Source organism: Chelmon rostratus, chromosome 13 (genome assembly GCF_017976325.1).
Source record: "Chelmon rostratus isolate fCheRos1 chromosome 13, fCheRos1.pri, whole genome shotgun sequence".
Taxonomy (NCBI): Eukaryota; Metazoa; Chordata; class Actinopteri; order Chaetodontiformes; family Chaetodontidae; genus Chelmon; species Chelmon rostratus.
The window spans coordinates 1,457,440-1,465,730 of NC_055670.1; positions in this window are offsets into that span (position 1 = coordinate 1,457,440).

Here is an 8,291-nt window from a genome sequence, read left to right on the forward strand (position 1 = left end):
ACCATTTATATACAGAAATGTTTACAATATATCATATAAATATAAATACAAGAAAAACACGAAGAAACAAACAGTAAAAATTAAAATTACCAAAAAACAGAATTCATATTAAACTGAAAACAAAAGATATGTTATTAAAAATAAACATTACAGAATCAAAACTAAATGAATATCTGCAAATTAAAGATGGTACAATTCATGTTTATATATACTATACATTATATTTACAAAGGGTCAAATGACAGTATGTAATGTGAAAGGCGTTGCTCATAGCAACAAACCCACACTTCATTGTCACCTGAATCTACAGCTCAGCTCTGCTCTGCTGAGCATTTTAGCATCTTTCAGCTCATTGGTTTTGATTGTGTGGCCAGCAACTATAGCAGCTTCATCAACTCAAATTGCTCTCAGCAGCATCGTACCCACTGTACACGGTAAACTGACTCAGTTAGCGACAAGCTGGTGAACTTAGTGAGGCATCATGCAGCTAAAGAGCCAGAAAATGTATTTCCCTGAGGTACAAACCAAAAACTGAGCTGAGAGAGTGAGTATCAGACATTGATCAGATAATCAAGATAAGAACCAGATAGTTTTGCTCTTTGTTTGCTGGATGTGTTAATAAGCAACTGTATGTTTGCAGGTTAGACATATGAGCTTTATTGGGAAATGTATGAGGCATATTTAGAAGGTAAATTAATACATTATGTTGAAAGGTGAAACGTTGTCCCATCATTGCCTACATGGAGGAACACCAGATGTTACTGATCAGTTTACAATTTGCCACAGATGACTGTGTCTTTATCCTTAGTTAAACAGTTTTGTTCGTCCATATAGATAACACATATATGCAGTGCACAGTTTTGACACAGGAAGAGACCTTTAATTTTTCAAACAGCCCACCAGGAAAGCTGCTGCTGCTCCAGATGTCCTTACCTCCACACCTGCATGTGTTGTTCTGCTACAGGTCTCGTATTCTTCTTTCCTTCCAGGTGATGCATTTTTTATGAAGCTGTGTAACATTTAAAAGTCATTTCTTATACTCCCCTGAAACACCGTTTAAGGCCTTTCATAAGTTGTGTGATAAATTATTGAGTTGAGCCTGAATCAGGCAATCCAGACTGAACTATTGGTCACGCCTGTCTGGAATAGAGGTGGGAGATTCAACCAGTTTATCAAACTGTAGACCTGCAACCCGAGAAGTGTTTTTCCTCTATCCTCACCTATAAAGCTTCTTCACCTCACCCTCTCAGCAGGTGTGATGGCAGGAGCTGCATGTTCCCTTTAATATGAAAATGATGTGAGATGAGCAGATGCAAGCAGTCAGCAGCAGAGGTTTGTTCTTCATTTGTGACATTAGCAGACAGTAACATCATTAGCAGACTGCAGGGCGGCTGAGAGGTCACGGCTCCAAAATGGAAATGTCACAAAGACATTTGTGCTCACAACAATTTGACATTCAAATCAGTCATTGACCATTTTTCCCAACAATGATCCAACCTGTACTGTACAGACACCCACAGTCACGCAAGGATACACACGATTATACTGTAGATGCACACACACTACCTGAGGCTAAAAGCAGCAATGCATTACAACATACTGTATGTAATCAAATCAAAATTCAAAACTTATGTTTTCCATTTGGGCCTGCAGCCACTCTTTAGCAATTCTAGTACCAAGGCTTAAGAGATGAGCATTATTGGTTGATCATTCTCTCAATATCTGCTTAGGCTGGAGCAGCACAAGATGAGGCAAAATGGTTGCTCTGTTCAGGTGGACAACCTCAATTAGATCACAGTAGACATCTCAAAGCATTGGTTGTTTTCCTGTTTAACCAATCATATATCACTCTGCCAGTCCTTTCTGAGCCTTCGAGGCCTGGGAAGAGAGCAAGCACACAGCCAGCAACATGTGAACCTCAGGCCAGAGCCAACTGATAAACCAGCTCTATCTTCAAAAAGCGAATGCAACCAATGCTTCTCAAATGATGAGGGCTTCATCGTCACCAGTGGCCTGTCAGGTGGGGAGAAAGAGGAGAGACAACCTATTCAAGCAGAAAGACAGACTGAATGTATTGTTCCCAGTGAGGATGGAGTGCCTTGTGGACTCAAGATGGGCGGAAAAAAATACAAACAGTTTTCAAAGACACCTGAAGAGACACCATCCTGCAGTGTCTGCCAAGGTAAATGTCAATTATGTATGTTGATTGATTCAATGGCTATATATGTTTTTTCCCTTTCAGGACTAAATCTAATGTCAGTATAGCTCTTGGTGGATTCAGGGCACGATCGCGATTAGCTTGCTTTGTTCTATTAACATATATGTTCAATTGTATGTTAAACAGCTACTCCTAAATAATTCATGATTTCTCTCACTTGTTTAGCATAATTTGGTATGAATTTTAAATCCATGTAAAGTGAATGAACATGATGTCTTTACACATTTCTATAACTGCTGATTTATTAAATTAGACTTGAGTGAAACATGACACAGAATTGAGCAGAAGACCTAAGTGATAAATAACAATCAGTTTTGTCAGGTAATAAACTGATCAGTGACACAAACGTGCTAATTTGATTACTGTAACATGTGGAACATCAGTGCGATGAGATTGTTTTACAGGTTTACAAAAACCTACAGAGGTCATAAAGGATTGTTGTGTTTTAGATATATGCAGCAAATAAATATGACCTGTGCAGAAAATATGACTGTTTTGCACTTCTGACACACTGTAGGGATTTTATATGATATAAAATAAGTACAGTGAGTCAGTAACTCAACTAATGTTCTCAGCCTAGTAGACTTAACACCTTTACCTTTTGATTGGTGTTTTTGCAGCCAGGATAGATATCCTTCAGTAAAATCTATTATCGCTTCATGAAACCGTCTGAGAAAATTTTGACTAAAACATGAACTAAAATTCAACAAAACTGAGTTCTGCTGAATCAATCTGACTTAAAACAAAATACTTAAACTGTGACTTTAAACCAACCACAATTTTTAGTAAGCAATTAAAGAAACTAAATTTAGAGTTCTTGTCATTCTTGTCATTATTAATTAGCATTGCATTTTATATTTGAAATGTATTTGAGGGAGAATGTGAGATTTGATGAGCATTTTTATGCATTATTAATGATCTCTGTGTTGTTGAAATGTTTCTAGAGATACGCCTGATTTTTTATGTGAATAAATACTCTTTTAACCAAGTTAGACATTACTTATTTATCATTACATTTTAATTAAACAATCTTTTTAAATGTCTGAATAAGTTAGACATTTCTGAAATGAAACTAGTTCATTTAAACCATGACATATTGTCACTGGTTTTCCTCTCAGTTGGAGTTTAGTTACTGTATATTACTGTACATCTTCAACCACATCCCGCTGATGTTAAGTTACAGTTATATTCAGGACCATGCAATGCCCTTTCATTGCAATCATCTTTAGAAACAAGAAATAGTGAGACTGATGTCAACCCAAACATTAGTGAAACACCCCGTTCCTCATATCAGAAGTGCACAAGCTGTGTCGTGAGACGAAAAACAGAAGACCGAATCGACGATTAGTGCATTAGTGAACTCCCAGCTGAATGGTCATCTAATTAGTTTGGCCCCTAAGCCTTACAGTATATGATCATCCCAGATCATTTTCTTTCATTTCCGCTGCTGGTCATGGATGTATTCCAGCTGCTGGGAGTAAACACACTGATGTACTGTTCTCCACTGGCCAAAATCTGCACTCCTAATGTGATTAGCATGCTTTAGAGTACAAGCCCCACTGTGGAAGACTACATGACCAACTACAGAAGAGAAGACAACAGTAACAGAAAGAAGTGTTAGAAAAAGAGATACAGTGAGGTTTTTCCCTCATGTCACATTATGATTTACAGTATTGCTGATAAGTGGTGAAAGAAGAGAAACAATGCTAAATCCATTCTTTATCTTACAGTGATGATGCTCTAGCATTGGTTTCTTTCCTCTCCACAGTGATGACACTGCTCACTTTGATTAAAATGCCTGTCTGCTAGTGCTCTGGTGATGAGGCACATACGGTTAAATCAGAAAGTAGGGCTGAAATTATTTCCTGAGGAACCCTAGCAATTCAAAGCAATAGAAATGATGAATTCTGATTCTTTTCTTCTGATACAAAGCTTCGTTTAATCAGGCTTCTATTTTGGAGCAGATGAGTGATGACAGTCTTCATAGTCACAAGAAAAGCTGATGCTGCCCCAATCTCCATGTCCACACTAAGCCTTATATAAAAACTCCAAATCATACGACAAAACACGCTGTTTGTCCATGTCCTCTAGAACAGCACATGGAAGTTATGGATCAATTGTAAAAAAAATCTCACCAGATAGGAAGCAAACAGCAGTCTGAAAGTGTGACGTTGTTGATCCATCCCTCCTCTGTGACCTCGACCACACTGGATTTGTCACCTTTCTCCTCTACCATTAATATATATTATAACTAGTAGCCTCACGGACCCACAATTACCAGTTTCTGAAATAGTGTCCATGTCCACCGTGGATAAGACTGTGAAAGACTGTGCACTTATATGTAAGACCTGGGTTTTGTTCTTTGTTTTTTGTTTTTTTTATCATTTTTGCCCATTTTATGTTTTTATTAGAGATTTGAGATTGAGGTTTGACAGGAGGAGACTGGGAATGACATGCAACAACAACCCTGACTCATAGAATGTTAATTATGTCTTTATAAAACTAATTTGCAACATTATGTACATCGTCTAGATTACTATTGACATAGTGACAAAATGTTGTTGGTTAATGATATGGCAATATATTGACAATTTATAAAACTTGTTTCACACCAAATAATAAGGAATACAGTGGCCACATTATTGAAGTTGTTCGTGGTTATGTTTATGGCCACCATCCACACTCACTGCCTCCCTGGGACTGTGGTGTGGTAGATAAAAGTAGTTCTTCATTCACTTGATAGTAGTCAGATTTGAACCAGAATACTGTAGTTCATGGCCTTAAAACCCTGGACTACCTGGGTGCTCTGATGTGTGTGACAGAATGGGGAATTGTCTGAAAAGGCTGAATTAACTGACGCCTCATATCAGCCAAACCTCATCATCTGATGTCAGGAAAAACGCAGTTTATGAACGAAGTGCTTTACTGGCAATGCACAGTTTTTAACCCTCACACCACCAGCTATCGTGCTCTGTCAACCATCTTGAATTGTCCAATCATGGGAGGATCTCCCATCTGTACCATGAATCCCATATGGTGTGAATGCAGCATCAACCCTGAAAAATGATGTCACATCATGTCTATGATGATGGCAGTGGATTATTATTGAGCCCAAACTGTCACAAACTGTGTACAAGATTGAGGCTGCACTTTGTGTTCTGGTAGTCATATTGTAAAAAATAAAAGAGCTGTCACCTCAATAAAATCATGATTTCCCCCTAACCCTCTCCAACCGGCTAGAGGGTGCATCAAAGCAGGAAAATGTGCTTCGGTTCATCCGTCATGCAGGCTTCAACTGAAGTGAATGGTAGACAATGTGAATATTTGCAGGACTGAAGTATAAGCTGAGTGTAAGGCCAGTGCTTCAGTACAAGAGGGTGCAGATGCTGTTTGTGGAATAAAGCAGCACTTTATGAAAAAATGTTAGCCTGACAGAGACATCTGGCCTAAAGTGCAAAGCTCATATTTTATGTGAGTGATGGTTGCTCACACACATAAATCCTTAATGTTATTAGTCATATTTGATTGAAATAGACACAATTCAACCCTAATGCCTCTGCTAAGGATGTAAATTAAAAACTTGCTTGCTTGAATTAATTGTCATGTTGTGGAGATGCTTTGAATTAAAAAAAAAGTGAAACAACAAAAAAAAACCCACTGCCCCACTACAACAATGATTAACAAGTTGAAAGAAGGAAATGTATTTCATTGCACGGTTCTGCTTATTTTTCCCACTTTCCTGTAACATTTGCCTCTTTTCCTGTAAATCACTGGTCAGTTTTACATATTGAAAGCATAGCAAAGAAAGCTACAAACAAAAAAGGTTGCAAATCATTGTCTTAAAAAATTAGAAGGCCCAGCTCTTCCAACCAGCATCAGCACAGAACCGGTCAGTAAGTCATGTTTATGTAATCATTTACAGGGAAAAAGCTCTGAAGTCTCATCTATTACAGACTGAATGTAATTATTATATAAAAATGTTGTTGCCCTGCATGTTACAGGCGTGGACTGAGACACCTGACCTGCTGGAGACTATATATTTAGTTCATCCTATAAAGTTTTGAAAAGGGACTGAAATAAACTCACAGGAACATCAGACAATGGGAGAGCTTGGAGAGATGGCGACTCCCTGTAAAGGTAATAATTGGGTTCCTGTTATTGGTTTTCCTCAACTGAATTAGGCGCACCATAGTGTGCTGCCTACACACCATAGGAATGGGAAGACTTGTCAGTGGCTGCCAAGCCTTCTTCCAGGATCGCTGTGTCTCAGCAGTTTTTAATTAAAACGCTGCATTTGTGCCACCTATCCCAGCTGCCAGGGAGAGAAAATACAAGAGAATAAATTACTGCATCCATCCCTGCTGGCCAGGGCCTGCTATTTCACAGCATTTCATTAGGACTGATATGCCACTTTTAAAACATCTGGGGGCTTGTTCACTGTTATTGACTAAAAACCTTAATGAGATGCTAATTTAAAGAGAAGACAAAAGATGCAAACAGTTCTAAATATAGCTGAGGTATTATTTTAACTGTGAGAAGAGGTTGGATAACATGAAAATATACCTTTCAGATTGATCATTTTAGTCTGATTTACAAAAAGAAATAAGTATATTCCTTCAAACTCTGCAGCCATGCTTGCAGCTCTGTGAGGCTGTACGTAGGCACTGTGATGCCTTAAATCAAGGAGGATGAGGAGCAACTGTACTCTTCCTGAAGGACAGACATGCAATAGATGTTGTGTGTAGACCTACATAATATACCAACATATTAAACAAACAGTACGGACAAAGTACGGCAGTAACAAAATTATAGACTGACAGTGATAAAAATGGTTAGGACGAGCAAGCATAATGTTTAGCGTGCTAGTACAGTATGCTAACATTTGCAAAATAGAAGTAAATTTGACTTGATGATGGCACAAGATATTTCAGCCTGGCGCTGGACTGACATTGCCCCCCCCCAGCAACCTGTTGCTATGGCTAACAGGGCCTTCACACTAAATGTAAGTTTGACATACTGGAAGACAAAGGCCAAATTTCCAATAGAGATGGAGTGCACTGCTCAAATTTACTAAATATAAACCTTGACTCCAAATACAGTGGCCTCCACAGTGATCTAATGGCATTTGGGCATTGATTGGAGACAGAAGTTATGGTATTAATTTCAGAGAGGAGAATATGTGGGACAGCATAATCGTCTCGTTATAGTTATTTTTTAAGACCAGTGCCAAATTTAAATGAACCTCTTTGAAGTTCTGAGCATGTCTGCTGATCCTTCACTACATTTAGAGTATGAAAGCATCTGAACACTGTAGAACACCCTCATTCATCTTCCTGTAGACATTACATGAACACACCAGGTTCCTCTCTGGTTCTTTTGACTGATTTGCCCTGACTGAGCACATCATTTCACCCTGTAAATCAGTTTCACATAACGTACATTCAAACATGATGAGTGCACCAGTGACCAGTCTCAGTGACAGGACAGAAAGTGGAGTCTGTCTTCTCAGCTGTGATGACAACACACTCAACATACTGTACACGTGAAATACTGATGTTAAAATATTGAAATACTAACGAGTCAATAAAAAAAACAGAAAGAGATCGATCTATAATGTTGTGATGTAGACATGACGTCAAAACAAACAAAAGAAGTTGCATGGCTCCACCCAACTGACCCAACCTGCCAGCAGTGTAAGTAGCCAGTACTGGAGTAAAACACCTGTGTGGGTTTGAGCCTTTTATTTGCAAAGTACAGGAAGCAGTATCTGCAGCTATCAAATAAATGTATTCCCACTGAAATGTAGATGTATGAAATTGGAGGAACAAAATTAGGAAGTAAACAAGTGAATTACTGGAGTAAATGTACTTAGATGCATTCCACCAGTGAAATAAATGATACACGGAGGTGACAATAAAATAGTGTATTTTTGAGGATTCATTTTCTGGTGAATGCTCAATTTCATAGTGCAAGTTTTTCATCTGTATTAGAATGAATGGAAGCAAAAAGGCATCTTCTGAAAGGAGGAAGGTCAGTCTTCATATCTCTGAATAGCCTGTCTGTGTGTATTAAA